This window comes from Rhipicephalus microplus, chromosome 2 (genome assembly GCF_043290135.1).
Source record: "Rhipicephalus microplus isolate Deutch F79 chromosome 2, USDA_Rmic, whole genome shotgun sequence".
NCBI classification, from domain to species: domain Eukaryota; kingdom Metazoa; phylum Arthropoda; class Arachnida; order Ixodida; family Ixodidae; genus Rhipicephalus; species Rhipicephalus microplus.
The window spans coordinates 285459576-285474801 of NC_134701.1; the positions used below are offsets into that span (position 1 = coordinate 285459576).

At 43.4% G+C, this 15226-nt stretch overlaps 1 protein-coding gene across 9 annotated transcripts in view; it reads left to right on the top strand.

Annotated features, from left to right (window-relative positions):
* The window catches only part of LOC142788397 (uncharacterized), a 192884-nt gene that overhangs the window by 68606 nt on the left and 109052 nt on the right, over nt 1-15226 (top strand). For 4 of the 9 annotated variants that reach the window (XR_012889344.1, XR_012889343.1, XR_012889345.1 and 1 more), the window contains exon 1: nt 4871-5336. The exons of the other annotated variants lie outside the window; for them this stretch is intronic. The gene's annotated coding sequence lies outside the window, so the exon portion shown is untranslated. Of the gene's footprint in view, nt 1-4870; nt 5337-15226 lie in introns of those variants that run through there. 9 annotated transcript variants of the gene reach the window in all.

Below are 15226 nucleotides of genomic sequence, written 5' to 3' on the forward strand. Positions count from 1 at the left end.
TCTCCATCATTCACTCCGTAGATATGCTGCCATTTTTTTCAAATTAATCACTGCTGAAAAAGCATGACTATATGGCAGAAGTACGCGTGACTTAAATTGTGATAAAAGGACTGTGACGTGACAAAACTTGCTTTTAATGTATTTTCCTGATTGATTGATAGGTTGATTGATTGATATGTGGGGTTTAACATCCCCAAAACCACTATATGATTATTAGAAATGCCATAGTGGAGGACTCCGGAAATTTCGACCACCTGGCCTTCTTTAACGTGCCCCCAAATCTGAGCACACGTGCCTACAGCATTCTCGCCTCCATCTAAAATGCAGCCGCCGCAGCCGGGATTTGATCCCGTGACCTGTGGGTCAGCAGCCCAGTACCTTAGCCACTAGACCACCTCGGCGGAGCTAGATGTATTTTCTACTGCTATGAATGTGAGTGTGATAAAGTTCGGTTATATAAAGCTATAGAAAAGAAAGAAAGAAAAACTTTGACAGGTGTTACACTATGGCAAAACAAAAAAAAGAAAAAGACAGAATTGGCTTGTTTTTGGCGTATGAATCGTACAGTCGCAGAGGCACGAGCACTGACAAGCACTTCTTCCGCAGAGGCATATTTGTATGACTGACTAGGAAAGTCACGACGCAAGGACAGGCACGCATCATCGCTCACTTCATTGTCACCGAGTGGTGCCGCCGGCAACAGTTGACGGCTAGTCAACTTGGTTCGAAGTAAATGCGTAACGTGCTATTATTTGCGTGACAACGTGGTTACTCTGCTAAGCAAATCGAGAGGCGGTGCCCGCTTCGCGCGCATATCAGTTTTTTTTCCAGCCCACGCACACACATTTGCTCCCGCATGCATCTAAGATAAATGTTTTTCATTATGGTGCGTTTTGCGTCTCGATAATCAGCTCTTCCAGGTGGTTTCCAACACTGACACCGAAAGCTTTTGCCTTGACAAATATGCAGGTGGTACCTCAGGTTCACGGGATTTATCTCTCGACGCAATAGGATGACAATGGCATGCTTCAGTAAGAGCACTAGATGAATACTTTTAAATCACTATGCTCAAAATTTTAGTGTATGGGATTTAATTCACGCCCATCGTCAGTATTGTCGGCAATGCACCTGCATGATTTGTCATCAGGGCAAATTTCACAATGAGCTGGTTGGTTGTAGATACTTCAGCTAGATGTTGGTGATTGATTGTGGTGTTAAAGGTGTTGCGACACGCACAGAGGTTGCTAAGATGGTAGTTTATGCTTTAGAATTCATAATACACGTGCTTCACCCACACTAAACCGTAACAGAGCACCATAATCTGCGTACAGAACCTCAGTACTGAATTGAAGCGCAATGAATCCTTCTTTAATTATATTACTAATGCACACATGTTTTCGGTTTCATATTTTACTGGCGCGCACAAGCTTGAGTGGGTGTATGTGCAAAACAGCTTGGGCCACTCTTTTGTTTACGGCCAGGGACGTAACGCCACAACACAGGGTGGCTCGTGTGTTGGATCAATACTGTGGTATTTTGCTTAGAAAAACTATGTCTTGAATTCTATTCCATGCAACGAACGCCTCATCATCACGAGAAGAAATGTAAAACGCTCTCCACCTTGTAGATAAGTGGTGAACTACATTGCATCCTTTATATACCATGAGAATGGGACCACTTATGTTGTGCATGCTCTCCCGCACCCAAATTAAAATGGAGGTTTGGGCTATGCAGTATGCACCTAAAGCAAAAAAAAAAATACTCTCCACTGTTCTACACAGACTACCGATGAGGCATGATCTAATTCGCTGCCCATACAACAGGTTTACTTTCCAATTGAAGTGCTGAAAAAAATATTTGTACGTTTATATTACTGCTTACCAAGAACAACAATGTCCATTGCAGTATCTGACGCTTTCATTAAAGCTTGGAAGTTAGTTCGTGTTCATAGCACTTTTCAGGAGCCAAGCTCCTTAAGGCGTGGGCTGAGTGTAAGGTCGTAGTCGTACGTAGCCACCTCTCGTTAGTTGTTGAACCGGCCGTAGGGGGCGGTACTTATACATATAACGAAATGTATATGCACTGAAAAATGCAAATGGTACAATACTAGAGGACGTTACTTGTAGTATGTAAATAATAAAGATCCCAGCATATCCACGGAGTGAATGATGATGAGTGGGGCGAAGCGTCCGTCATTCCGTCCGTGCTTCCGGCCGTCCGTTCATTCTTGCTTCGGTCTATCCGTGCGTACATTCGTTCATCCTTGCGGCCGTCCGTCCATCCTTGCGTCCGTCCATTCGTGCACCCGTCCATGCGTCCATCCATCCGTCCGTCCATGTGTCCGTCCCCGCGTTTGTCCGTGCACCCATCCGTCCATTCGTGCTTCCATCCGTTCGTTCGCCAGTGTGTCCATCGTCCATGCGTCCATCCGAGCGTTCCTCCATGTGTCCTTCTGTCCATCCGTCCGTCCTCTCGTGCGTCCATCTGTGCGTTCATCCGTCCGTCCGTCCGTCTCTACATTCGTCCATGTGTCCATCTGACCATGCGTGCGTACGTCCGTGCTTCAAACAGACAGACAGACAACGGAGGGACGTGACCAGCGGATAATTCATGGTTTGCCGATAAAAAGTATAATACGCGCATGGCGGTGGTAGTTCGCGTTCGAAGATAGAACCCAGATGCACGAGCGCACGAGAAAATAGGAAGGACGTCACACGAAGACATTGTCAATCGCACGTTCGTCGGCGGTGCCATACGCTAGCTGGCCACAAAATGGCGGTGCACAAAGTTTATGCTAAATTTGGCGCAAGCTGGCAACAGCGTTCCCGTTTTCCCGCTGATTCTGGCTGAGCTTTTTTAGAGCGCATTTTGAGATGTCTCCACCATAACAAAAGTGGTCTTGTAGGCTCCCTAGTCGATGGATGGATAGATGGATGGATATGGCTGTACCCTTTAGATCGGGCGGTGGCTAGCGCCACCAAGCCGTAATACTTAATGAACTCAAAGCTATATTTATTTATTTTTTCCTTAAAAAGTAAGTTTGAGGATTCGTACTTTGCAGTGAAGAGTTTAATTTTCACTCGTGCCTTGACTTTAGCCACCAATCAGATAACCTTCTTCTAGTTAAGTCTACTTGCTTAAAGTCTATTTTGCCCTCCCGGTCCCTAAACCCCAGTGCTTTGAAAAACTCTGCGCCATCATCCTGAACTATAGGGTGAAGCCCTTTACAGAACATTATCAAGTGTTCGGCAGTTTCTTCTTCCTCTCCACACGCACTGCATACTGTGTCTACCCCTTCGTATTTGGCCCGATATGTCTTGGTTCGCAGTACTCCCGTCCTTGCCTCAAACAGTAGAGAACTACCCCGAGTATTATCATAGATCCTTTCCTTGGCAATTTTCTGCTTAAAAGTTCGATAGATCTCTAGTGCGGACTTCTTATTCATGCCCATTTTCCACATGTCATTCTCAGTTTCCTTCACTTTCTTCTTAACCGATAGTTCTTTTTGGTTTGGCCACCTGCTGTTTTCTAAGTATTTACCAGTCAACTTCCTGGTTCGCTTCCTCCATTTTGTATCGACATTCTTCATGTACAAGTAGCTGAAAACCTTCCTAGCCCAACGCTCCTCCTTCATTTCTCTCAATCGCTTCTCAAATTTTATCTTGCTGCTAGCTTCCCTGCCCTCAAATGATGTCCATCCCATATCACCTTGTACTCCCTGATTTGGTGTATTCCCGTGAGCTCCTAAAGCAAGCCTACCTATTCCACGTTGCTTAATTTCTAATCTTGCTTGAACTTCTGATTTCAAGCACAAGACCGCATCGCCGAACGTCAGCCCAGGAACCATGACCCCTTTCCATATTCCTCTCACAACATCATACCTATTGAAATTCTACAGTGCCCTATTTTTCATCACTGCTGCATTCCTGTTACCTTTAGTCGTCACGTATATTTCGTGTTCCCTCAGGTACTCGGTCCCATTGCTTATCCATACGCCGAGATATTTGTATTTATCTGTTATCTCTAGCGTGACGTCCTGTATCCTAAGCTCACTACCTTCGTTGTCATTGAAAATCATGATTGCTGATTTTTCCTTACTGAATCTAAAATCTAACCTATCTCCCTCATTACCGCAGATGTCCATCAATCTCTGCAAATCTTCCTTGTTGTTGGCCATTAGCACTATATCATCTGCGTACATTAATGCTGGTAGTGCCTGATCAATAAGTTTTCCTTGTTTGACTAAAGAGAGGTTGAAGCCCAGCCCACTTCCCTCTAATTTTGCCTCTAATCCTTGTAGGTACACCATGAATAATAAGGGTGACAGGGGGCACCCCTGCCTAAGCCCCCTTTTTACCTCTGCAGGCTTGGATACCTGTTTTTCCCACTTTATAACTACCTTGTTACCTTTATAGATACCCTTTAAAAGATTAGTGACTACATGTTCCACGCCTAGGGTGTCCAGTATTCCCCACAATTCCTCTTAAACCACGCTATCCTACGCTCCCTTGATATCCAAGAATGCTAGCCACAAGGGCCTGTGTTCCTTTGCTGCTATTTCGATGCACTGCGTCAGTGAGAACAGATTGTCTTCCAACCTGATTGATTGATTTGTGGGGTTTAACGTCCCAAAACCACCATATGATTATGAGAGACGCCGTAGTGGAGGGCTCCGGAAATTTCGACCACCTGGGGTTCTTTAACGTGCACCCAAATCTGAGCACACGGGCCTACAACATTTCCGCCTCCATCGGAAATGCAGCCGCCGCAGCCGGGACTGTCTTCCAACCTCCTGTGTTTCCGAAACCCATTCTGCAGTTCCCCCAGCACCCCCTCATCTTCTATCCATGCCTGCAGTCTTTCCTTTATAATCTGCATCGCCAGCCTGTAGACCGCTGATGTCACTGTTATAGGACGGTATGATGTTCATTCAGAGTCACAGCGCCACCATGCGTTGCTTTGGCTCCCTATTAGTGCTCCATTTTGTGACAGCCTAGATTGCTCTGCTATGACACCTTTCTTTGCCAGGGAACTGCTTTAGTAGCCACACGATGACGTAAACGCTGACTGGAGCGCCGACGCAGTATGCAGCTTGATCACTGGTGGGCGGTTTGCACTCAGGCAGGTGCTGCGCTACGCCTAGCTTCGTAGCGAAGCGTTTCCAGTGATGACCCCGTGAACGCCGGCGATCCGCGCAGATCATACAAGCTGTTGCCTGCTGCTCGACTTCATGGCTGCCTGGATTGTTCCACTAGGATCCTATGATAGCTGCTTTATTGTGAAATCTTTCCTTCGTAAACAAGTGACGCACACGTATCGAACGGCGGCAACATTACGTGAGTATATACTACGAGCATCCAAATTCCATTTCGCCCCGCCGCGGTGGTCTAGTGGATAAGGTACTCGGCTGGTGACCCGCACGTCGCGGGATCAAATTCCGGCTGCGGCGGCTGCATTGCCGATGGAGGCGGAAATGTTGTAGGCCCGTGTGCTCAGATTTGGGTGCACGGTAAAGAACCCCAGGTAGTCAAAATTTCCGGAGCCCCTCACTACGGCGTCTTTTATAATCATAGGGTGGTTTTGGGACGTTAAACCCCGCATATCAATCAATCAATCAATCAATCAATCAATCAATCAATCAATCAATCAATCAATCATTAATCAATTTCCTTTTCTTACAGTTTACAAAGCTGGGAGCGCATTCTGTACGTTGAGTTTTATGGCGATATCAGTTATCAGGATAGCGGTGACTATCATAAGAAGAGCAAGAGCTTCCAACCCATCTAGATTCACGACGTGAATTTCGAGACAGGCGTACGGATGCTCCAAAAGTAAAACGGAGCCCATAATCTGTGGCCATGCTACCCAAAAGTGAATGCCAGTGTGCTTCATAAGATATGTGTTTTTTTATTTGTACACGTAAATGCACCAGAAGATAGTCATCACTTTCATATAAATATAATCACTTCTCTGATGGAGTGTGCTGGAATGCAATATCACGTAGCATGACCAGAACTCGCGTGCTTTCCTTTACTTCTGGAGCAACTTACGTCACGCCATTAGGTTATGTTATTTCCTGATAAAGTTGCGCAGCTTATAGCCCAGTGTAAGTCACTTCTTTTGCGCCAGTTGATCTTGTGTTTGTACGGTGTTAGTAGTTTAAGGCATTTCTAGCCTTCTTACTCTTTTTGTTTCTTGAAACACGAGTTTATTGAGTAATCGCTTTGCCAGACAGAGTGCATATTGGTTTGTTCGCACGCGGCCTCGTCTTTAATGTGTTTAAAGCGCATCACAGAAATGCTGCTTGCGCAAATTGTTAACACAATACCCTATGCGCAGGTGCATGACACCAAGAACATGCAAACTATGCCTTTTTAAAGCCCACTAGTCGCGAGAACTTCTGCTTTAAACTAAGTTAGACATTTGCATGCGAATTGCAGCGGAATGGGTGAAACGAAAGCAAAAAAAAATTGTATGACTAGAAGCGAGTATTGATTCCACGTCGTTTAGCAGCTTTGCCAAGGAGCTTTGTTTGCTTTGGAATTTCGCTTCAACGCCCGGCACTGCCTGATCTTTTGTTTCTCCGGCAATCAATCCCTTCATGACGGACGTATGAGAAATCACAAGCCTCAAACATAAAAAAATACTGCGTAGTCTTGAAAATGTGGCCTTGGCTGCGAAGACATTTTCCTTCGACTACTCCCCAGAATTAGGCGTTTAGTCAATAGTAATGACCTGATATAGCTCGGCGCGAAAGACTTGCTATATATGCATTTTTTTATTTATTCATACTGTCAGCCCAAGGGCCAAGACAGTTATAGGCTGGGGAAGCATTATGCACCCCACCTCCCTCCATTCGATACAGTGGTGACAGGCTCATACTGCATTTTGATTAATACTAATACTAATGCTTTTCCTGAGCTTAATATGACAAAAGTTTTTTTTTCGCGCTATATTATAATTTGGTTGACCCAGTGCAATATGAGGTGATAGCACGCAAAAGTGAGATTCCTGACAAACGTATCTAACCTGTTTCATACTATGAAACCGGTGGAAATGAGTTTCCGCCACTAGTTAATCCTACTTATTTCAAAGTGCCGCTTTATTACAGATTCAAGTTAGTAAATGTGCTTTTGTGAGATTTCCAATGGTCGATTTCGCTGTAGTGTCATGATTGCACCATCGCCTAAATTCAAGCATTTGTCAGAGATGGCAATAAAGCAATGCCATGCACTCGCAACTGAAAAATGAGGAAACTTTGTTTGAAACCCCAGGCATATTTATTTTCATATAGTATATTTAGTATATTAAATTGTATTGGTAGGCTCACCCGATCTGCTGAATCGACATGAAATGCCAGCCTATCGAGCACTGCGGAAGAAAAATATAAAACACTGAGACACTGCCGTCTTTATGTGTTGCCAGAGTTATCGATGTTGTGCCTGACACGACAATGCTTCTTTGTAGCGGTCGCTTTAATGAAGTACAGTGTTGCTGGTCGCTGTGTAATAATCGTACCTCGGGGTTACTCAGAATTTTTCGAAGAGCGGGGTTAGGACATTAACACAATTTTTAATCAGATGTACGATAGTTTACATATAATGCTCACCATAGCTCAAGGAAAAATATAGGCTACCAACGTGACATCGTCGAAGGTGCAATTCCTGAAGTGGCGCGACAACTGAATCTTACTTTGAATACTAATGGAGCTGTGTTAATACCCACGTGACCGTTATAGGGTATGAGTACATCACACATCCCTGTGCTAGCACTGTTTTTTTTTTCTTCTTTCTGTCGTCTCCATTTACGTTTAAATATTGTGGCGGTGGTCGGTGCCATTTTGAGGCGAAAGCCTTACATGCCTCATCAAACAGGAAAAGGAATCATCGATGTAATCATTATTTATAACATTTTTGGTCAAATATTGTCTAGCTTAATCAGGGTATCTTCTTACAAAGCGAATTCTAAATTCACAGCCCATTTTTACACGCCTTAGCGCAGAAAATGACGTTTGATTTTAAGATTTTTTTTTTTTGCATCCTGCTTACTTTTCCGCCACCGGTCCCCCAGTCGTTTTTTTTTTTTTACTCATTTCTGTCACTGATTGGTTACGATTGAATGGCTGGCAGGCTGCGTCTGCGTGGCTGCTGCGGACGCGTCACTAAATAAGTGAAGTGTTTCCACTTGGCGTGCTGTTGAGCGTTGCGGTTATTGATAGAAAACTGTGTTCCCAGCGAACGGGCGGAGGCCGGGATTCACTACGGGTGAGAAACAGTGTGATGTCACCGCAGCTGTTACTTGACCTAATTGACACCACTCCAACACCTGCGGCGAGGGGTTTGGTGGAAACGTACGAGACAGCGTTACACAGGCTAGTCAGAAAGCTCTTTCGCATCTAAATATACAGACGAAGCTAGATGCAAATTATACAGATAAGAGCCGAAGGGCAATTTTTTCGCAGCATAGATTGTCTCCTCGTAAAGGTTGGGAAAGCGATGGTGTGTGGGGAGTGGCGGTGCATGCGTCCACGTGGACATACAATTTCATCAGATACACTTTCACCTTCTTTCTTTATAGTTTCACACCTCTCCACTCGAGTGCGGGTAGCATACTGCGTACTAACGTCAGGGTGACTTTCTATTCTCTCCTTTTTCGATTCTAACGCTGATAAAGCCTATTTGCCTGAACATTGATGTGCCTTGTCATCTGTTTACATTATTTTTTTTAGATTCCACACATTTAGTACCCACTTGGGTACTTGGGACTGTATTGAGAATGTGAGTGAGAGGACTGCGAAGGGTGCTTTAATTTTGGTAAATGATAATGGGAAACCACAGACTCTACTCGTCAATACTAATACCAACACCTCGGCTTTAATGGCTGATACGTGCCCTTTTCTAAACACTCATTACGCCCGCCAAGATATAGGCAGCCTTTTCGTGGAACTCGTTAAATTCATCGCACAGTGTGATTAACGACGCCGCACAATGAGCGACGTTGGCAGGGAGGAAATCGACTCGAAGCTTATTTCCCATTGTCGGGGGTCGTTAGTCAACCGCGCGTCATTAACAGCGCCAGTCGAATGCGCCCGCACGAGAGCTGCAGCACCGCGGGAGAAATACGGCCGTGTCAATTAACGCTACGTGTAAAATTCTATCAATCCTAGCACTGCCCTTTCTCTACACGGTCGATTTCACTTAACTCTGCAAACAAACAAGAAAACCGCTTGTGTTTCGTGTACCTTTTGCATTGGATGCACGCTTTTAAAACAACGTGCTCTAAAGTCACTTGTTGCTCCGCGGTTGTGGTCTAGTGGCTATGGTACTCGGCTGCTGACCCGCTGGTCGCGGGATGAAATCGCGGCTGTGGCAGCTGCATTTCTGATGGAGGCGGAAATTTAGGCCCGTGTGCTCAGATTTAGGTGCACGTTAAAGAGCCCCAGGCTGTCGAAATTTCCGGAGCCCTCTACTACGGCGTCTCTCATAATCATATGGTGGTTTTGGGACGTTAAATCTCGCATGTCATGTCAAAGTCACTTGTTTTCGTGTCCATTTTGAAGGCTGTATTGTTAATTACAAGTCTTGTGAATTGGAGAACTCGGCTCTAGATTGAAATGCGTAATAAACACCGTGCACGCGCGCACGCGTGCGCATGTGTGTATGTGTGCATTTTATTTACCTGTTTTACAGGATTGATGTGCTTAGCCTGGCGCAAGCACGGCTTGTACCCATCACTACACCATCGATTCGTCTTAGGCTAATGCATTAGTGACTAAAAGACCTTTTTTACGTGTACAGAATCACTGTTACAGTGAAGTTAATCTGTACAATGCATTCAGTACGGTATCTACACATTACTGCCTATTTAGTGGATTTTCTTTTCCCTTTTTTTAATGGCAGATTTTAAATACGCTTTCAGTCAGTATGTCGTACATTAAAGAAACGGGTGCCCTCTCCACAAATTTGAACGCCAAAATTTCAGTTCGAGTTCCAGATCAAATGCGCCGCCAACACTCGGTTGACAGGAGATCTCTTCATTAACAGCGTACCTACGCTGTTAGGCTAGGGTTAGGTTAGCGTACCTACGTTTCCTCGATTTAGTGCATCAGTGGGAGCGCCTACAGTGTTTTATTTTTTCAGATGAAAGTCGTAATATTGGAAAAAGACAGTGCTTAGTCTTTCTTGCGTTGCCACTGGCGAAAGACTTGTTTATGTGCCGTCTTGGCAGTTTATGTCTTCGGAAACTTTATGGCCCCACTTTAAGTTCATAAGCTATTGCGGGCATATTCGTAGGAGTAGTAAGATCTGGCAACCATTGCGGTTAGGGTCTGTGGCTCAGGGGACGTGAAAAAAAGAAGCCCTTACTATAATAACATTCACAGCCAACAACATGCGTGTAGTCACGCACGGTGAATACAGATTTCTTTCATGGAGTAGCTGTGAAGCTAAGTGACGCAAGAGGCACTAAGAGGACGAGAATGAATCGAGGGCGGTTTCAGTGAAGCAGGGCTTCTGCACTCTGTGGTATATCATTCGCAAAAAAAGTTTTGGACGATGTCTAACATAGTTTTCAAAACATCGCTGTGAGGCACTAGCTCCAGTACTCGGTGGGATCAAGAATATCATAAGGAAACTAAAAGGGATACAGTCATCACCTGCACCGTTATTTATCAACAGGTACGTGCTTCTCATAATTGCGTGTCTATGTATAGAATTCGTTTTTGCGAAACCAAATTTCAGTTAGAGTGCGCGGAGATAATTTCCAAGAGGCTATTCTCTGCGGTATGAACCTCTTGTTTAGCACTTCAGCAGAGCGAGGACTTTTGAGTTCTGTGAACGGTTATGCTGTGTGATCTCTCCAGCTCTGTAAACATTTACACTTTATGAGTACGCGAATGTCCTTCCGTATGCTTATTTTCCTAGTTTCGTGATGCTGATTATATTAAGGTGACAACCACACTGTAAAAGAAGTAGCTGGCATCACATACAGGCACCAAATTCTTCTCAAATAGGGCTTTAAAGCTGCCACCTACTGGTGGAGAACAGAATTTACGAACAATGTGCTTATGTAGCTATAGAATATTTCCACTACAGCACAAATTGAGGCTTTTTTCTCAGGTGGTATTTTTATTTCACAACATCAAAGAGGTCAGAAATTACCTGACAGGATTGTCATTAAGTAGCGGTTTAAAGAATTTGAAATTTCCGAAGAGTGGTGTACCGTTATTTTCCTTTCAGTGTTTCCATTGCTTTTAAATAGAGCGTTAGTGGCAGCGCGAGTGCCCAAAAGATGACTTTTCCCCTCCCGATCTGTACTTGTCAATGATTTTATTTTATAACGTGGTATTTCACAGATATTGGCGCTTTTTCACGAATACGCCTTTTCGCAGATGGCAGTATATGCGGGAAAATTGCGGCAGAGAGAAAAAGATACACGAAAAAGCAAGTATGTGGTGTTAGTATGTTGTCTATTAGGATGAAAAAAAGAAAGCTTCCACGCAAGACAGTCTTGTAACATAATACTATAGTTCACATAACATGCAATTGTATCTTCATCCACGCGTTCGCATGCTCATTCTGAAATCTCTGCTCGTGAAATCTTGTGCAAAACTGCTTTTGTGTACGCCGCCCGCAGCCGGAGGTGATGCAGCAGCGTTTCAAAAGTCCTGTTAGTAAATAACACTAAAAATACCGGAAACTTAAATTTCAATGCAAATTAGGTCTGAACTTCTAATAAATCAGGTCGCTTTTCAGATGAGCTGACATCTGTTGTAGTAGGTGCTTTGATCCACCTTTTCTTGTAGGTATTCTCTACGTATTATATTTTTTGCTATATGCTTGTCTGGCTCCTACATCTACGAAAAAATATCCCAAAATACTGCAGTGGTCATTTGTACGTGGAAATACTGTGTGCGAGTTTGCTCATTGACTTTCATAATTTTCCTTAATGTTTAGTGGGTTAAAGCCATATTTTTTCATATGAATTTTGTTATTTAGCCACAAAAAGGCTGTCTGGGAATCGTGCAGGATGACCCATTCATTTTTTGTGTTAATGATGTAACGTATTGTAGCACAGCCAATATTGTCGATAATTTTGGTGCAGTTGACTATCTCGCATAAGGCAACCTAAACTTCGCATAAGACAACCTAACCATCTGTATGAACGTGCACTTACTGTCGAGAATTTTGAAATTTGAACTTAAGCACAGACCTTCTTTGTTTCTGGATACACTGCTCACACCAAGCAGAAGTAAGCGTCAGACATCTTCTAATTCACCCAACACAACATAACAAAATTATCATTTTGTATTCAGTTAATATCGTTAAATAAAAAGGTAATGCAGTTTATAAGAATAAGCAGCTAAAAGTATATAGTCTGTAAAATTTCCACTTGGGCCGTGTTCCCTTCGAAAGCCTGCAGAATTCGTGTCTATGAGAAAACCAAGGCAATCTGTTGCGACCATCTTTTGTAATGTGTGGTCGTTAGTTTGGTGAGACACAATGGAGCCTTTGAGAACAGTAGACGGTTGACGGCTCTCGTTATGTGCCTTGAAGTGATTGATACAATACTGCTTTCCATCCTCATGCTCACGTGGGAACTGTTCTTCAAGGTGATCCCAAGGGCACCATACCAGCTAGGACCAATAAATTAGTCAAGGAGTTTGGGAGAATCCTAATACGTCTTAAGTTCAAGGTATTGTGTGTTCTAGGTGACGAAGCAGTTGAGTCTAATGAGACTGAGAAGCGTGACGACAGCTGGTTTGGTTGCAGTGCTCACAAAATCTTTTTGCTAGCTACTCGAATGGAACATTTGGGGCCTGTGCCTAAATAAGTAAAATGAGAGCATGCCCCTTCGAGGTAATATTGCTGATGTCCTCTTGCCACCAAACTGACCAACACATCTTGAAGTGTTCTCTGGGCCTTTATTTTTTTATATTTTTTCAGTTGTATTGAGAAGTTTTCTTTGTACTTTCAGTCTTTTTACAGCTGTTTATGACCTTACCAAATTGTTGGCTGACTGTTTCGGCGAAAGACAAATAATATAACTTTACTCCATGATGTCGAACTCGTACATATAAAAAAAAGAGAGAGAGCGTCTGTTATAGGAAGCCTGTGTGCAGTCCGGCTACTTTATTTCGATGATTGACGGAGAAACTCTGCCTTAGCAACTGTTATTGCATGATTTAAATGAAATTTTTCGCCTGCAAGGCCTTTTTCTTGGAAACTACACATGTTTCGCACTTCTATGTGCATACGTCTGTCATAAACTACGATTCACTTCTCCACAAGCATCACGAGTCACTTGCGTGCATGCTCGTCGGATTGCGAATAATTGTTCTTTTCGTGAATTCGAAACTATGTGTTTTACATTGCCAATATATGTGCCGTGATTAGAACAAAAGTCACGTGAACACCCCAGGTTACACTTCCCATACTTTGCGGTGTTACACGCTGTTTGGTACAACTTTGGGCGTCCTTCTAACAAAATGAATTGTTTCTAAAGAAATTTGTATATTTATTGGTATCGTCATGTTGAGATAGAATTTTTAGTTGTGAAACTACAGAGCATGCGTAGGAGTACCCGTGGTACAAGACATCTGAAGTTAACAAGAAACCAATAAAGTTTACCCGAGAAATTCAGTTAACGCTGTTCTGGTGCCGAGGGACATGCATAAAGTGTGCAATGTCTGATACATTTTCGTGTCAGAGTTCCTTTTGAGTGCGCTTCGCTCGCTTAGCTGGTCTACGCCATGTTAAAATCCTATACCGTCCTAAGAAAACAGTCGGAAAATAATCTCTTAAAGCGAAGACGTAGTGCTGCTTAGGCCAAAGAAAAGAAAAACAGCACTGGGTAAACACACGTGCCGCGAAAGTGCGGAGCAGGTTGAAGTTGAGCAAGGATGGAGACCTTGCTTGTTTTGCATACTTATTGGAGCTCGTGAAGCGAGACACCCCAAGGGAGGCCTTTGAATTACCGCGAAAATACTCGGCCTGCTGAGACGCTTCGCGTGAGCCGATGCCGTTGCATGCGAGACGTTAAGCGAAGTGAACAAGTTGTTGTGCAACGCCTCTTCAGAGAAAAACATACGCTTAAGGGTTTTATTTCGTTACAGTAGGAAGGCCCTTGGTAACCAATCCGTAGGAATGCTGTAATTTTTCTATCGCCCTTTGTGCGGCAAAATATTTATTACCGAACCATTCAACCCGTTTCTTTGCATTAGACACTTGTATAATTGAGGCCTGGTATATTTGTTCGTGTTGTATCTTTTGAGTCTGTAATGTGTGGGACCATTGAAAGCTTGTATTCTGTTCTTCATTTTTTCTATGGCTCTATATATGTTGTTGTCACTTGCTTGAGAAATTCAATCATACTCCATTTACTTCCGCACTAGGCTTCTATTATGGAGGCTGAAAAATGATGCCTTCTCTACACTGAAAACACGTACAAATATTGAAGAGATAAGAAAAAATAAAAAATGGGAATGATGAGTCTTCGTCCCTACCCTCCCCACTCCGTTTTCTTTCGTCTGCGAACAGAGGCGGAACTTTCTGGACGGGCAGCGACTCATAGTATCTTCTTCACAAAGTAACCGTGATGACCTTTTTAATAGTGAACCACTATTTTCATCCTTTTGTTTATTTCATTTAGTGAATGTGTCATTTGACTATTACCACACACTACATTATTTAGAGCTAGCAGGCGAAAAATGTCAAGGAAAGTAGACGACATGTTATTTGTTGTGTAATTATTAGGTAAATGTGAAAAAAATAATGGAATAATAATGTAACTTGTCACCGTCAGATATCGAACACCTGTGACCTTCGAATAAAGCGTCCGATGCTCCAACTAAACTGCTGCGGCCGTCATCTTCTCCGTCCAGTTTATGATATATATATATATATATATATATATATATATATATATATATATATATATACCGTAAACCTGCGATGATTACTCAGAGTAGCAAGTAGCCATGACAGCGATTGTCGAACTATTTTTCTGCCTGCAGGCATCACAAAGCAGGCCACTTTTTTACGAACTTGCAGCTGACGAGTAGTTTGTAAGATTTATATTGTATACGACAGTGCTGTACATAGAAACAATCAATTTTCCACGCGCTTAACTTGTTGGGAGACGAACCTCATTTCAAAGGGAGTAGCCTTCGCCATCGAGAGGATTTCACTTCACTGCAGAAGGATGCTCAAGCGATATACTGCGCTTT